Source organism: Vicugna pacos, chromosome 17 (assembly GCF_048564905.1).
Source record: "Vicugna pacos chromosome 17, VicPac4, whole genome shotgun sequence".
NCBI lineage: Eukaryota > Metazoa > Chordata > Mammalia > Artiodactyla > Camelidae > Vicugna > Vicugna pacos.
This window is the reverse complement of record NC_133003.1, coordinates 14,951,290-14,967,451: the sequence shown is the minus strand read 5'-3', so window position 1 is coordinate 14,967,451 and position 16,162 is coordinate 14,951,290. Positions and strand designations below refer to the sequence as shown.

The 16,162-nt window shown below is 38.0% G+C and overlaps 1 long non-coding RNA gene across 3 annotated transcripts in view; it reads left to right on the top strand.

Annotated features, from left to right (window-relative positions):
- Positions 1–11,006: 11,006 nt before the first annotated feature.
- LOC116284014 (uncharacterized) overlaps positions 11,007–16,162 on the top strand; it is a 26,472-nt gene continuing 21,316 nt past the window's right edge. For all 3 annotated transcript variants that reach the window (XR_012060544.1, XR_012060543.1, XR_012060542.1), the window contains exon 1: positions 11,007–11,295. This is a non-coding gene — a long non-coding RNA (uncharacterized lncRNA). The remainder of the gene's footprint in view (positions 11,296–16,162) is intronic.

Sequence of the window (16,162 nt, the reverse complement as noted above, 5' to 3'; positions counted from 1 at the left end):
TACAATTTTATTCTTCCTGGAACTGATCATTGTGTTGGTTTCGCTTTCATTTATTTATTTTAATCTGCTTAGTTTCTTCATCACCACTCATTTTTTCTAAATATTCCGGCAGATCTGTCAAGTATCTGTCAGTAATTTTTTTTCAAGCGTGACAATACATCAAATAATTGTTTACTTCTATTGTCTTCTGTAATCTTCTGTTCTCTCTTAAAATGGAATTTCCTCCAGTGTGCTGAGTCTCCACTCATTTCTATCTCCCAAAATTGTATCATAATCGCTCATCTTTTGATGTCTCCTTTTCTTTGGTGGGTAAACACCTTTTAAAAAATTCTCTGCTGCCCCTATGGAGTGAAATTTTTTTTTAAAAATTTTTCACCTTTTAAAAATATTTTACTACTATAATTAGAGTAATATGTGGGGGAAGAAAGAGTAGATAAAATAAGCATGTGTCGTTAACCTGCCACTTTTAACCACAAACACAGCTATAGTTTTTATTTTACTTTATTTTACCATAAAATTCACAATTTTAAAGTGTAAAATTCAGAGATTCTTAATATATTCACAAGGTTGGGGAGGCATCGCCACTGTCAAATCTTGTAACATTTTCATCGTCCTAAAAATAAATCCATGCTGATTAGCCGTGAAGCATAATACTATTTTTATATCAGCACATAGAGTCAAGCATAATAGGGATTAGCAGGTATGGCAAACATTGTTAGAGGGATTACTAAAAGTTAGTATAAAGTGAGTGAGTCTTGTATAGAAGAAAGTCACCTTGGGAAAGACACTGACGAGATAAAGACATCTCCATATTCTACCTAAATACTTAAATATACACAAAGTCATATTCACAATTAGACAATTGCTGTCTGCTTCACAAAGTCATGTATCAAAATATGTGTTGTAAAAGTTGTTTTTTGATTAAAAGGATAAAAGACAGGCCAGAGGCAGCTGGATATAGGTCAGTGGTAGAGTGCAGGCTTAGCACACATGAAGTTTTAAGTTCAATCTCCAGAATCTCCACCAAAAAAAAAAAAAAAAAAGTGTTTCAAATAAATTTTAAAAAAAGCTAAAAAAAAAAGACAGGCCAGAGATATTCAGATTAATGACAATGTTATTTTTCCTGTAGAAATACTTTAAATGAGTTTTATAAATAGTTATAAGCCATTTAATTATTGCAAGGTAAATAATTATGAATTGATCAAATCTGAGAGAAACAGACCTAAATGGTTCTTCACTTGCCCGTCAAGCCTCACTTTCAGAGCAAATGAGTCTCCTCTAAGACTTTGACCTTGATCATACAGATTTTTAGCTGCACAATCCTCAGCTTTCAATGATAAACAGAGGAACAGGACACCCACTGACTGAGCTGCCAGCCAAAGACAAAGCTTCTGTGTGTTCCCAAGCTCCACACCCAATCTCCCTTTCTCTCTCTCTCTACTATGCTTGGGCCCAGTCACAATTGTGTTCTGGCCAGTGGTGACCTGTATAAATGTACATTATGTTCCCTACTTAAGGGGTTGGGTTTTTATCCAACTTGCTCTGTTAAAACTCAGTCTACAGAAGACATGCTTCTGCTGTTCAACTTTCTGGGCCCAGCCCCAGCTTTCACCCTTTGTCATGTTACCTTGAGAGGAAGAAAGGGTAGACACAGGGTAGCAATATCCAAGGATTCTAGCAAAAGGAGAGACTCAGGGTAAGAATGTATCTGTGTGTTGTGTTAGAGAAAACCAGAGCTGAATAGTAATTAAAGTGTTAAAAACAGATTTTATTCAGGAACTTTTGCAATCGGAGAAAAGAGACCTCAGTATAAAACTGGACTCAGTTCCAAATACAATATGGACAAGTGGGGATTAATAGCCAGAGAGCAGGTTAGAGGCGTTGGTGGATGGAAAATCACTAAGAGGAAAAATTGGGAGTAAGGAGGGGATTTCTAGCTAAACTGGCTGGACGGGATTCTTGCTGAAATCCAGCCAGGGCGATCGGATGTTGACGGTGGGGGATTCTTCCTCAAATGACTTAACAAGACTCTTGTTAAAACTGGGTGCTGCAAAGACAGACATTGAAGTCCCAGGGTCAAGGCTAGTTGGGAAGAGGGTTCAGAGGGGCCTGGCTTAAGCTGGTCCAGGAGGGTCTTTGTCAGACATCAGCATGTTGCAGCGGGGCAGCCCTGATTCTAATTACTGTTATCAGTTATCCAGAGACAAGGGATATGCACAGTTGAGCAAGACTCAACTATTATATTCATTATTAACAATATTAATTACTGCTAATGGAAATAATCTTTGAATAAAAGAACTCTCTTTGTTTTAGTTCTATACTTACCAAGCTGCCAAGCACCTATTATTTTGTTATCAAAATAACTCACATGCCAAAGGTGCGCTTTCCAGGGTGTCATATTCTGCTCCCCTTCATCATGAAAGTGCCTTGAGAAAGTCACAGATCCTGGGGAATCTGTTGCCATTTAGTTAATAGATTGGAATTAATTGTCGAGCTCTGTTAAAAATAATACTAATGCTGCCTGGCACACAGCAAGATCCCTATAATAGAAGCTACCTTCTCTAATTTATTGCCCCTTAACAAACTAAAGCTCTGGTTTCTGATCCTGTTGATCTGAAACTCATAACCAAGTGTAGGCAGCACATGTGTGACTAAACCAAAAACGGCCCATTTCTAAAAAATAATCTTTATGGAAGTTTCTACCCAAAGTTCACACTGACTCTCTTCCATTTGCTCCAAGGCCAGCTTCTTGGCTCATGTGGTCTAATATGAGAAGGACCTGTATCCTGTCCCACGGTGAGACAGAGCCAGTCCCAGCCTCTCTTGAGGGAGAAATCCGTCTCCCCGTGGGAATTCTCAGTCTCACCACCACCCTCTGCTGCCCCTGGATTCTCTCTCCTCTCAGCGGGGCTGCCTCACCAGTTCTACTGGCAGAATTCTCCCAGGGCTAAGAGTACACCAGGACTCCTGCAAGATTTCTTTTCAGTAAGAAGGGGCCAGAGGGACGGTACAGCTCAGTCGTAGAGTGCCTGCTTAGCATGCACGAGGTCCTGGGTTCAATCCCCAATATCTCTGTTAAAAAAAAAAAAGAATTAATTAAACATAGCAATTTTTTCTTTATAGTTTTACATTTTTTTTCTGGTGTGCAGCACAATACTTCCGTCATAGAGGAACATACATATGTTCGTTTTCATATTCTTTTTAACCGTGTTACTACAAGATATTGAATATACTTCCCTGTGCTATACAGTATATAAAATTTCTTTTAAAATTTAATTTAAAAAAAGCTCCCCCACCCACCTCCACCGATTAATATTGTCTCAAAGTTCAGTGCCTGGTGAGGCCAGTGACTAGTGGATTTGCATTTGCAGTAAACTTGGCCGGGTCTGCCCTGATTCCCGGACAGGGAGTGAAACAGACAATTGCTTTGAAAGGGCTCTGGGAGGGGGAAATGTTTAATCATTCCCCGCAGAGTGTACAGTAGTTACTTCACCATAACGCTGACGGAGGTAAGAGCTAAAAGTGTGGCAACCCACACCTTGAACTTATTTAGCGACTGAGAGAATTTCATACAGTATCGGAAGTAAACAACGCAAATGTCGTTCCACTTCATAGAAAGAAATCCCAGAATGAAACTCTGTCCTGGGTCAAACCCACATAGTAAACATTTGTCAGAAGCAGACGTTATCTGTGAGGAAGGGCCTCCATTCTGTCCGCGTGAAATGACGCTGGGGATTTCATTCCTCTGGTTTTGTCTGTCGAGTCCGGTCATTGGGTGGCGTTTTCCTGTCTCACACCCCGCTGTCCACATTCTCACGGTGACAGGGCCGAGGGGACTGACTGTCCAGGTTCAGAGCTGTATTAGAAAGTACAATAAGTTTGTTTGGAAAGTAAAGACAAGATGTTATTTGCACACGAGTGCATTCGTGGCCGTGTCCTGTCTGCCCCTCCTCCATGTCCTCTGTGCAGGCTTTGTTCCTCCCAAGCCATCAAGCTGTGATGGGCCCGGGCAGGATCCCGGGTGACACGTCACACAGCGCTTCCATATATGAAACCCTTGGTTCCCAAATGCTGCAGAAGCTCTGGTGTGCACAGCAGGTTCATGGGGTGCCATGGAATATTTAAAATGTCAAGAAAACCACAAGAATTCTAGACCTCTCTCTGACACCCCGTGGGCCAGTGGCTTGAGCTAGTTCACCATTTCAGCAGCACATTGTGCCATGTTCCTTTAAGATGATGTCGTATTCTTTATAAAGGTGGATTTTTAGACGTTTGCTTGATAAACAGCAAGAATTGCAGGAAAATCATGCGTGACAGGGAATGAGAATGGCGTCAAAACCTGACTCCTGCACACACCCCATAAGCAGGTAATTGTGGTTGTCCAGGGATAAAATTAAAAGACTATTGTTCCTTTCAATGTGTGTGTTACGTTTCAAATCACTACTTAGTTGTTAGAACATAAATGCCTATTAAGTTATTTGGGCCTAATTACTTCATAAAAGGAGCTGTTAGATATTTCTTTTGGCCTGTGGGAAAAAAATTACAGAAACCCTGAAAGCTCCTTGCATTGAAATGCTCAAGAATTTCTGGTATAAAACATTAAAATGACAGGTGTTCCACAAGAACGTTGTTTTCACTTTTAGCAGAAAATTGTTTCTTGTCTCTGGAACCCCTGAAGCAACTCTGAAGAGCCCTGTGTCTCCCCACAGAGCAACTGTTTGAAAAACACAGAGGACAGCATGAAAAGCTAACAAATATGAATTTTTCTAAACCCTTGATCCAGACACATCAGTCCCACCCAGGGTGTGACAGCGGGAGGACAGGGCAGAGCATCTGAAATATCCTGGGCTACCTGGGAGGGGCCGTGGTGCATCAGGAACCACTAATTGCCTCCCTGATACTCCCTCCACCTTTCCTTCTAAGTCACAGAGCCCCTCTAATTCTGCAGCAGCGATGTGCTCAGCGATTACAAGAACCCACACATCCCAGCCTTGCCGCCCGCGGTGGTCCAGCGATGTGGAGGCAGCCGCCTTGGTGGGCTTTCAGGGCGGCTCTTAAAGGGGACTCGCTCACCCTTGCTCCTTCCCTTTCCCTCTCTTCCCCCCTGTAATGTGAGGTGTTTCAAAGGGAGCCGCAGGGGCCAGCTTACAACCACAGGAATAAAAACCAAGGCCACAGAGCACAGATGGGAGGACTCAGAATGATCGAACATTTTCCCCTCTCAGAGCCCTTTATAAGTAATTGTCTGTTTCATCCCCTGTCTGGGAATGAAACTGCAAACAATCTTTGGGTTGCCTAGCTATGGAAGTCACTTTATAAGAGTGAAAAATACGGCCCCATCTTAATTAAAGCACTGTTATTTTAGGCCTCTGTAACTAGCAGCCAATTTCTGAGTGATACAAGCTGGTCTCCATGGGGAATGGGAGAGCAGCAACAGGGTTGGAACTGACTCCTATTTGTAATAAATATTTGTGCCATAAAGCTTTAATACATCAAGTACTAAATTAAATGTCTCACCCAAAACTCTGTCATCTACTTCAGCAGTCAATGATGAAAACACTCGCAATCACAAAGGTTAAATATAATTCCCAAGTGATTTTCAGATAAACTACACTAGTATGACGTATATATTATGTATGTTATATATGTTAGTCGATTCCATATATCAGTATAGATTATAGATGGATAAAATGTAATAGGGATTTACTATGTATATATAGTATTTCTTATCATGTGATACGGAGTTTATTATTATATTCATTTTCTAATCCTGATATTACCAAGTGCCACAAACTCAGTGGCTGAAAACCACACAAACTCATTATCTTACAGTTCTGGATGTCAAAACTCCAAAATTGGTCCCACTAGGCTAAAATCGAGAAATCAGCAGGGCCACATTCCTCTGGGGACTCCAGGGGAGAAAACGTTCCCTCACCTTTCCCAGCTTGCGTTCCTTGAGGAGGCTGCCTGCGTTACTCGTGTAAGGGAAAATACAGATTAAAAATACGAAAGATTTTTAAAAAGAGACTTAATTCTCCCTGTTGAATATAAAAGACTCCCCCTCCTTCTTCTTAGAGCATTTACTTTAGAAAACTTGTAATTATACGTTCTTTGTCTCTTTGAAACGTATGTAAGTCTTTCTAAAAGCAAACTAAGCCTCTTGCCAGTTTTCCAGCCCAGGACTGTCTCCCTCCAGGACCTGGGAGCCTGCTCTGAAACAGCATCATCAAGGAAGATGGTGCCCCAACTCCCAGCTCCTGCGGGAAGGTAGGAGCCTCACTCCAAGTAGCAAAACGACCTCCTGTCATAAAGACATAGGACGTTTATTTCTCCCTTTGGATAAAGCCCATTAGCTGATACAGGTGGTCATTCCAGCTACCAGTCAAACTTAGGATGAAAGATGTGTGACAAAGTCTGCAAACCAAATGTACTTATGATCCCTTCGAACATTCTGGGATTTTCTTTTTCTTTTCTTTCTTCTAAAATATTTCAAAATATTTGAATATTTTGATTGAAGAGGTCTAATTGATTTTGAACCAAAACACAACCAAAATTTGAAGTAATTCACTCACAAAAGTGAGTAGGACCACTTCATTTGATTTACCAAGTAGTTTTTCAAAGGCTCAAACATTTCTAAAATCTGACATTTAGCATCAAATTTTGAATGAAAAATGAGCAAAATTAAAAGGACAGTCATTTGATCGAAACTGAAAGTCATTTCAGGGAGTGATCTGTAAATGCACGTTCTGTAAAGAACCAAGTGACCTTTCTATCAAATGTCTGTCTTAAGAGGTGCTGTCAAGTCCTCTTCCTTGAGGACTAGTTGTCATTTATCTTGGGACCGTGCGTGTAGTGGGTTGTATCTGCTTGCTGTATACGAGGGATGGGGCCAGGCCAAGTCAGTAGAAACAGCTCTGCAGGAGGATGGTGACACAATGTATGGAGTAAGGACTTCTTATTCTTACTGGCTTGGGAATGGGATTTTTCTAGATTTCAGCCTGGCTGCAATGGTGAGATGTCAGCCAAAGCAGCATCCTCTCTCCACCAAGGCTCACACGCAGCCGTAGCAGGTGACCCGCCTGACAGGTGAGCAAACATCCCCATGGGCCAGGACAGACTCAGTTTGTGTCTCTTTTCCCTGTGTCCCTTCCAGTTTATCACTTGTCTGGGATTTTGATTTTGTAACAAAATATTATTTTTAATCGCTACATTAGAGTGAGCCAGGATGTTTGGGAGGCCTCCACTGTGTCCGTTCGCTTCTGCCATGACCTATTCTGCTGGTGTGTGAGACACGCATGCAGTGAAAGGAACTCTCACTTAGATGTGCTTACGTCTGAAAAATCACCCCAGTAACCATCTCTCTATTCTTTCCAGAAGCAGCAGCTTAAATTACACCTCCCTTTCAAGAACGGCATTCAGGACACTTGCTAAAATGACACTTGCTAAAATGCTAAAGTAGGGTGTGGGAGGACCAGTGGCATCACCACAGCGCCGACAGTGGAATATAAATATATTGGTGCGTGAGGACCTAGGGACAGTCAGTTCCTACTTGTCTCCAAGCTGCTGCCTCTGCTGGAGACTTGAGTACCAGCCAGATGCACAGTGACAAAGAGTAGTCTGATGGCTTCTGCTACAGTGGTTTAAAAAATTTTTTTAGTACTTTGTAAATCTATAGCTATTTAATTATTAGGCAATCATTTTGCAATAAAGCTTTTGATGGCAAAGAGCTCAAATAAATGAAAGCCAAGGCTTAAGAGAAAACTAAGGTGTTTTTTCTTTAATTTTAGGGGAGAGGTTATTAGGTTTATTTATTTATTTGTTTTTTTTAATGGAGGTACTGGGGATTGAACCTGGGACCTCGTGCATGCTAAGCCACTCTGCCACCGAGCTATACCCTCCCTGGAAACTAAGTATTGAATCTCAGATTATCCAGAAAACTGATGATGAATGTGTAACTTGTACAAAATGTGTATAAGCATTTATATTCCACTGTCGGCGCTGTGGTGATACCACTGGTCCTCCCACACCCCACTCCCAAAAAGATAGAAATCTGTTGACAAAGCATCAATGTCCATTTCAAAAGTGTTTTAAGACTGCATCCTAAAGTGACAGTTCAACAGGTCAGTTAGAGAATGTGCATTTACAGATCACTCCATGAAGTGACTTTCAGTTTCGATCAAATGACTGTCCTTTTAATTTTGCTCATTTTTCATTCAAAATTTGGTGTTAATCATCAGATTTTAGAAATGTTTGAGCCTTTGAAAAACTATTTGGTAAATCAAACTATGTGGGCCTACTCACTTTTGTAAGTGAATTACTTTAAATTTTGGTTGTGTTTTGTTCAAAATCAATTAGACCTCTTCAATCGAAATATTCAAAGAATAGAGCACCAAAAACTTCAGTTTTTGAAGTTTTAGCAAATCACAATTATCATTAAACCCGAGAAACTTGTCAAGTAATTCAGTTGAGATACTCTGTGTCCTGAGCTGCCTTCCAGCATCCCCAGTTGCCTCTTCAAGGAAGCATCCATCCCTGTCTCACTTCCCTACTCCCCAACACGTGGGGGCCTCCTGTGATCACCTCCCCAGTTACTTGTTTGTACAAGAATTCTTGTCCCTGGGTCTACTCCTGGGGGAACCCAATCTAAGTCTAGACCACTGGACAGTCTTCCCATGAGCCTTGCTCTTTGTTCCTTCATATAATGGAGGCTGGGGAGGGGCCTCATTGAACTTGGGGTCTGTGACTACCTTGTATGGGAAGTCAGATTCCCCATCCAGATCAACCTAGTCCCAGGTCACCCTGAAATTTTGATATGATTTAGCAAAGTGATTGTTGCTAAATCAGATGCCACCACAGTCCTCCTCGTTCCTATAAGCAGCTTCTGCTCTAGCAAGTCCATTAATAGTCGTTGAAACTTGGGACGTCTCTATAGGAAAGCGTTACCCTGACACTCTGTTTTAGACTATTATTAGCTCCAAGAAATATCCTCTTTTTTAAAAATAATATGAACAGATTACACATACTAAATTATATAAATGTATAAATTATATAAATGTGTATATATACTAAGTTATATAAATATGCAACATTCTAAATTATATATACTAAATTATAGATGCTAAATTATATAAATGTATAACATTCTGTTTGATTATATAAATGTGTAACATTCTCTGACTATTAAAGGAAAACAACTTTATGCTTGAACATTTGGAGATTACAAACAAGTGCACATCTAGTCAATGACACAAGGAAAGCAATTAAGTCCTCGCATGTGAGGCTACAGTCTTGGTCTCGTGGAACCAGTGATTAGAAGGAATGAACACTGAAAGGCAGGGCATCCAGGCTTGCAAATAAGGAACTTGTTACATCTCCCTGCATCTGCAGTGTCTTTGTTAATCACACAAAGTGTGATTTTGCATTCTAATTACAAATGCCATTAGTCTTTGTACAGACTTGAGCAGAGCCAGTTGCAATCATAGTCATTTTATGACATGGATTCTAATTTGTTTATAAATTATTAACTTTTTGAATATTATTTAATTGCAGTGGTTAACTTTCAAAAACATACACAGGGCTGAAAACCAAGATCCAACAAAGACTTTGGTTAAAAACAGAATCTTTATTTTAGGAAACCCACAGTGAAAGCTATATTTTATGGTCAGTATTTTTATTTAAATATTTGACATTAGTCAATCCTATTCTTTTCTTAGTAAATTTTAGTGAATTACAATGTTCAACATGATGACTTAGTAGTTTGTTTTTATTGTGAAGAATTTTAAATACACACAAAATTGGGGAAGGAGAATTCTTTTTTTTTTTTTAACCTAGTTTCAGTAACTATCAACATTTTCTCTTCTTGTTTCATTTATACCTAATCCTCACTCACCCTCTCCCCCACCCACATACACTTTATTTGCTGGGGGTGGTTCAGAAGTTTTAAAATCAAATCTCACTCATCATTTCGTTTCACCCATATATCTTCACTATGTCCTGGATGTATCTCTAACAAGTTATTATGACTTTTTAAGTTGACCACAATGCTATTGTCACACCTAACAATTTAACAATAATTTCGTAGCTAACATGATAATTCATTGTTTGTTGTTGATAATCAGTAATTGAAATTGGCATTATAAGAACGTAATTTGTTATTTTGAGAATACAAATTGTCATAGAATTTTGCTTTGGTTTCAACTTCACCTGCTAATCTTTTCTGTAAATTCAGTGAATTTGGGAAAAAATAGACAGCTGCTCTTCTATTTAGAATTGTTTAAGGTGAAGTTACATAGAAAGTTTCTCCTATCCCTGATTTTAAATAAAATATTTATGCTCTGTTTTGTAAATTTCCAAGCAGTATTAAGATTCTGCAGTTTCCAGAATATGTTCCTGCTTTATATTTTCCAAAAATTAAGAGCATTTTATTTCTTTTCACATATTTTATTAAATTACAAAAGGTTTTTACCAGTTTACATCCAACCAGTATCTCTCCTCTACACTCTTTCCAGCACTCAGAATTAGAATTCAAAGTACTTTGCCAATTTGATACACGAAAAATGATATCTTGTTCTGTTTCGCATTTCTTTCTTTACTAGTGAAGTTGGTTTTTTTGTTTCCGATTGTCTTGAATTTTTCTTTTGGGAATAATCTTTTTGAAACCATGAGTAATTATTAGTTGAATTTATTTCACCTGCCTTCACTAATCAAGGTCTTTTTCAGACTTGCATGCCCTCCAAGTAGCACTTGGTCTAAACAATTAGATGTTTGCGGGAGTTGTTCTTCAGGAGCTTAGCGTCAGCTGCCTGCAGGTCGAACAGAGCTGAGACCCAGCTGTATCTAGTTCAAACTGGGCTGGTTAAGACTGAATAGGACCGCAGACTCTCCAACTGGGCATGCGCAAGTGTCCACGCCACGACCCTTTTACGTCAGAGGCCGGAAAGCTCCACCTTCAAATGACGCTAAGTGCCTCCATTTTTGAAGGTGAAGAGGCGTGTATCTTAGTTACATCTGCGCAGAACGGTGGTTTCCACACCTTTTCCCAATCACCTTCCCCACTGGCCCCATCCCTGGGACCGCCCTGCTCTTTATAACCCACTCTGCTGCAACCTCAGCATCTCCGCGTTTGCCTTGCTGCAAACTTAGGTATTTTAGTGTTTTGGCTTGTTGCAAACCTCAGCGTTTTAGCATTTTAGCTAGTAGCTGCAAACCTCGGCAGCTTAGCGTTTTGGTTTGCTCCAAACGTTGGCTTCTCAGCATTTTGGCTTGCTGCATGTCGGACAAAAAGAACCTGATTTGGTAACGTTTTTCTGTTTTTTGCTTGTTTTAATTTTAGGATTTATGTGGTTTTTTAACAGACTTGTAAATTCATTGTGCTGTGTTGTTTGTGTAAGTTTTTTAAATTTAACTTTTTATTGAAGTATAGTCACTTACAATGTCAATTTCTGGTGAACAGCATGTTTCAGTCATATATATACATAGGTATATTCATTTCATACTCATTCATTATAGGTTACTACAAGGTATTGAATATAGTTCCCTGTGCTATACAGAAGAAACTTGTTTATCTTTTTTATATATAATAGTTAATATTTGCAAATCTCAAAATACCAATTTATCCCATTCCACCCCTTTTCGCTTGGTAACCATAAGTTTGTTTACTATGTCTGTGAATCTCTTTCTGCTTTGTGGATAAGTTCTTTAGTATTTTCCTTTTCTTTCCTTTTTTTTTTGGATTCCATATAAGAGTGATATCATATGGTATTTTTCTTTGGCTTAGTTCACTTAGAATGACCATCTCCAGGCCCATCCATGTTGCTACAAATTCTTTTTTATGGCAGAGTAATATTCTATTGTATAAATATACCACAGATCGTTTATTCATTCATTTGTCGAGGAACATTTAGGTTGCTTCCATGTCTTGACTATTGTATATAGTGCTGCTGTGAACACTGGGGTGCTTGTCTCTTCTTGAATTACAGTTCCCTCCAGGTAGATGCCCAAGAGTGGGATTGCTGGATCATGTGATAACTCTTAATTTTAGTTTTTTGAGGAATCTCCATACTGTTTTCCATAATGGCTACGCTAACCTATATTCCCACCAACAGTGTAGGAGGGTTCCCTTTTATCCACACCCTCTTCAGCATTTATCATTTATGGCCTTTTGAATGATGACCATTCTGACTGATGTGGGATGATACTTCATTATAGTTTTGATTGCATGTCTCTGATAATTAGTGATATTGATCATTTTTTCATGTGCCTTTTGACCATTGGTCATTGGAGAATTGCTTATTTAGATCTTGTGCCCATTTTTGGATTAAGTTGTTTTTTTTTTATTAGTAAGTTGTATGCACTGTTTATATATTCTGGATATTAAGCCTTTATAAGTCTCATCATTTGTAGATACTTTCTCCCATTTCATAGGTGGTTGTTTTGTTTTGCTTATGGTTTCCTTTGCTGAACAAAAGCTTGTAAGTTTAATTAGGTCCCATTTTTTTTTTGCCTTTTTTTGTGTATTTTTTTTTATTGAAGTATAGTCAGTTTACACTGTTGTGTCAATTTCTGGTATACAGCATGATGCTTCAGTCATACATGAACATACATATATTTGTTTTCATATTCTTTTTCACCCTAAGTCACTACAATGTATGGAATATAGTTCCCTGTGTTATATAGTATGCACTAGTTATTTGTCTATTTTATATATATTAGTGAGTATCTGCAAGTCTTGAACTCCCAATTTATCCCTTCTCACCCCCTGCCCTTCCTGATAACCATAAGTTTGTTTTCTGTGTCTGTGAGTCTGTTTCTGTTTTGTAAATGAGTTCATTTGTCTTTTTTTTCTTTTTTTTTTTTTAGGTTCCACATATAAGTGATTTCACGTGGTATTTTTGTTTCTCTTTCTGGCTTCAGTTAGAATGACATTCTCCAGGTCCATCCATGTTGTTGCAAATGACATTATTTTATTCTTTTTCATGGCCGAGTAGTATTCCATTGTATAAATATACCATAGCTTGTTTATCCAACCATCTGTCGATGGTCATTTAGGTTGTTTCCATGTCTTGGTTGTTGTAAATAGTGCTGCTATGATCTTTGGGGTGCATATATATTTTTGAATTAAGGTTCCCTTTGGGTATATGCCCAGGAGTGGGATTGCTGGATCATATAGTAAGTCTAGTTTTAGTCTCCTCAGGAATCTCCATACTGTTTTCCATAACGGCTGCATCAAATTATGTTCCCACCAGCAGTGTAGGAGGATTCCCTTTTCTCCACACACTGTCCAGCATTTATCGTTCCTGAAGTTTTGAATGATGGCCATTCTGGCTGGTGTGAGGTGATACCTCATTGTAGGTTTTTTTTTTCCCCAGTTAACTTTTTTTTAATTTTTTTTAAACATTTTTTATTGAGTTATACTCATTTTACAATGTTGTGTCAAATTCCAGTGTAGAGCACAATTTTTCAGTTATACATGAACATACATATATTCATTGTCACATTTTTTTTCGCTGTGAGCTACCACAAGATCTTGTATGTATTTCCCTGTGCTATGCAGTATAATCTTGTTTATCTATTCTACATATGCCTGTCAGTATCTACAAATTTTGAACTCCTAGTCTATCCCTTCCCACCCCCCTCATTGTAGTTTTGATTTGCATTTCTCTGAAAATTAGCAATGTTGAGCATTTTTTCATGTGCCTATTGGCTATTGGTGTGTCTTCATTGAAGAATTGCTTATTTAGGTCTTCTGCCCATTATTGGGTAGGGTTGTTAATTTTTTTGTTATTAAGTTGTATGGGCTGTTTACATATTCTGAAATTTAAGCCTTTGTCAGTTGCATCATTTACAAATATTTTCTCCCATTCCTTAGGTTGTCACTTTGTTCTGGTTATGGTTTCCTTTGCTGTGTGAAAGTTTATGAGTTTAATTAGGCGCCATTTGTTTATTTTTGCTTATATGTCTTTTGTCTGGGTAGACTGCCTTAGGAGATTGCTAAGATTTATGTCACAGAATGTTTTGCCTATGTTTTCTTCCAAGTGATTTATAGTGACTTGTCTTAACGTTTAAGTCTTTAAGCCATTTTGAGTTTATTTTTGTGTATGGTGTGGAGGAGTGTTCTAATTTCATTGATTTACATGCAGCTGTCCAGTTTTCCCAGCACCATTTGCTGAAGAAACTGTCTTTACTCCATTGTATGTACTTGCCCCCTTTGTCAAATATTAATTGACCCAAAGCTTGTGTGTTTATTTCTGCGCTCTGTCTTCTGTTCCATTGGTGCATATGTCTGTTTTTGTACCAATACCAAGCTTTTGATTACTGTAGCTCTGTAGTATTGTCTGAATTCTGGGAGGGTTTTTCCTCCAGCTTCATTCTTTTTCTTTAATATTGCTTTGTCAATTCTGGGTCTTTTGTGATTCCATATAAATTTTAGGATTGTTCTAGTTCTGTGAAAAATGTCCTGGGTAATTTGATAGGAATCATATTAAATGTATAGATTGCTTTAGGTAGTATGGCCATTTTAATAATATTAATTCTTCCAATCCAAGAACATGGGATATCTTTCCATTTCTTTAAGTCATCCTTAATTTCCTGTGTCAGTGTAGTTCTCTGCATGTAAGTCTTTCACTTCCTTGGTCAGATTTATTCATAAGTTTTTTTTTTTTGATGGAATTTTAAAAGGGATTGTTTCTATACTGTCTTTTTCTGATGTTTTCACTGTTATTATAAAGAAATTCAACTGATTTCTGTATGTTAGTCTTGTATCCTGCTACCTTGCTGAATTCTATCAGCTCTAGTAGTTCGTGTGTGGAGCCTTTTGGGTTTTCTATAGATAGTATCATGTCATCGACATACAATGACAGTTTTATCGCTTCTCTTCCAGTTTGGATCCCTTTTATTTCCTTTCCTTGTCTAATTGGCTAGGACTTCCAAGACTGTGTTGAATAGAAGTGATGAGAGTGGGAATCTTGTCTTGTTCCAGATTTTAGCAGGAAGGCTTTCAACTTTTCACAGTTGAGTATTATGTTGGCTGTGGGTTTGTCATAAATACCTTTTATTTTCTTGAGATATGTTCCCTCTATATCTATCTTGGTAAGAGTTTTTTTTTAATCATAAATGGGTGTTGAATTTTATCAAATGCTTTTTCTGCATCTGTTGAGATGATCATGTGATTTTTGTCCTTTCTTCTGTTGCTGTGGTGTGTCACATTGATTGATTTGCGTATGTTGAACCATCCTTGTGTTTCTTGGATGAATCTAACTTGATCATGGTGTATCATCTTTTTTATTTGCTGTTGGATTCTGTTTAGTAATATTTTGTTGAGAATTCTTGCATCTATGTTTATGAATGATATTGGCCTGTAATTTTCCTTTTTTGCTAAGTGTCTTTGTCTAGTTTTGATATCAGGATGATGGTGGCCTCATAGAACTGAGTTTGAGAGTATTCCTTTCTCTTCAATCTTGGAAGAGTAAGAAGGATCAGTGTGTGTTTTTGGTATGTTAGAATTCTCTGATGAAGCCGTCTGGTCCTGGACTTTTGTTTGCAGGCAGATTTATTGCTGATTCTATTGCAATTCTGTGATCGATCTGTTCAAATTATCTATCTTTTAAAATTCAGTTTTGGTGAACAGTATGTTTCTAGAAACTTGTCAAATTCTTCTAGGTTGTCCTATTTTTTGCCATATAGATGTTCATAGTATTCTTTTATTGTTTTGAATTTCTGTGGTGTAATTGGTTCTAATTTCTCCATTTTCATTTCTTATTTAGTTTATTTGTGTCCTCACCCTTTTCTTCTTGGTGAGCCTGGCCAGAGGTTTGTCAATTTTCTTTACTCTTTCAGAAAACCAGCTCTTGGTTTGATTGATTTTTTTGCTGTTGTTTTTTTTTTAATCTGTTTTATTTATTCCCTCTCTGATAGTTATTCCTTTCCTTCTGCTGACTTTAGGTTTTGTTTGTTCTTTTTTTAGGTTGTAGGTTGGGTTGTTTATTTGAGATTTTTCTTGTTTTTTAAGGAAGGCCTGTATCACTGTGAAATTCCCTATTAGGACTGCTTTTGTTATATCCTGTAGATTTTGTGTGGTTGTGTTTTCTTTTAAATGTTTCTTTTTTAATTTTTAAAAAATAGCTTTGTGTTTTATTTATTATTGTATTTTTTAATTATTTTATTT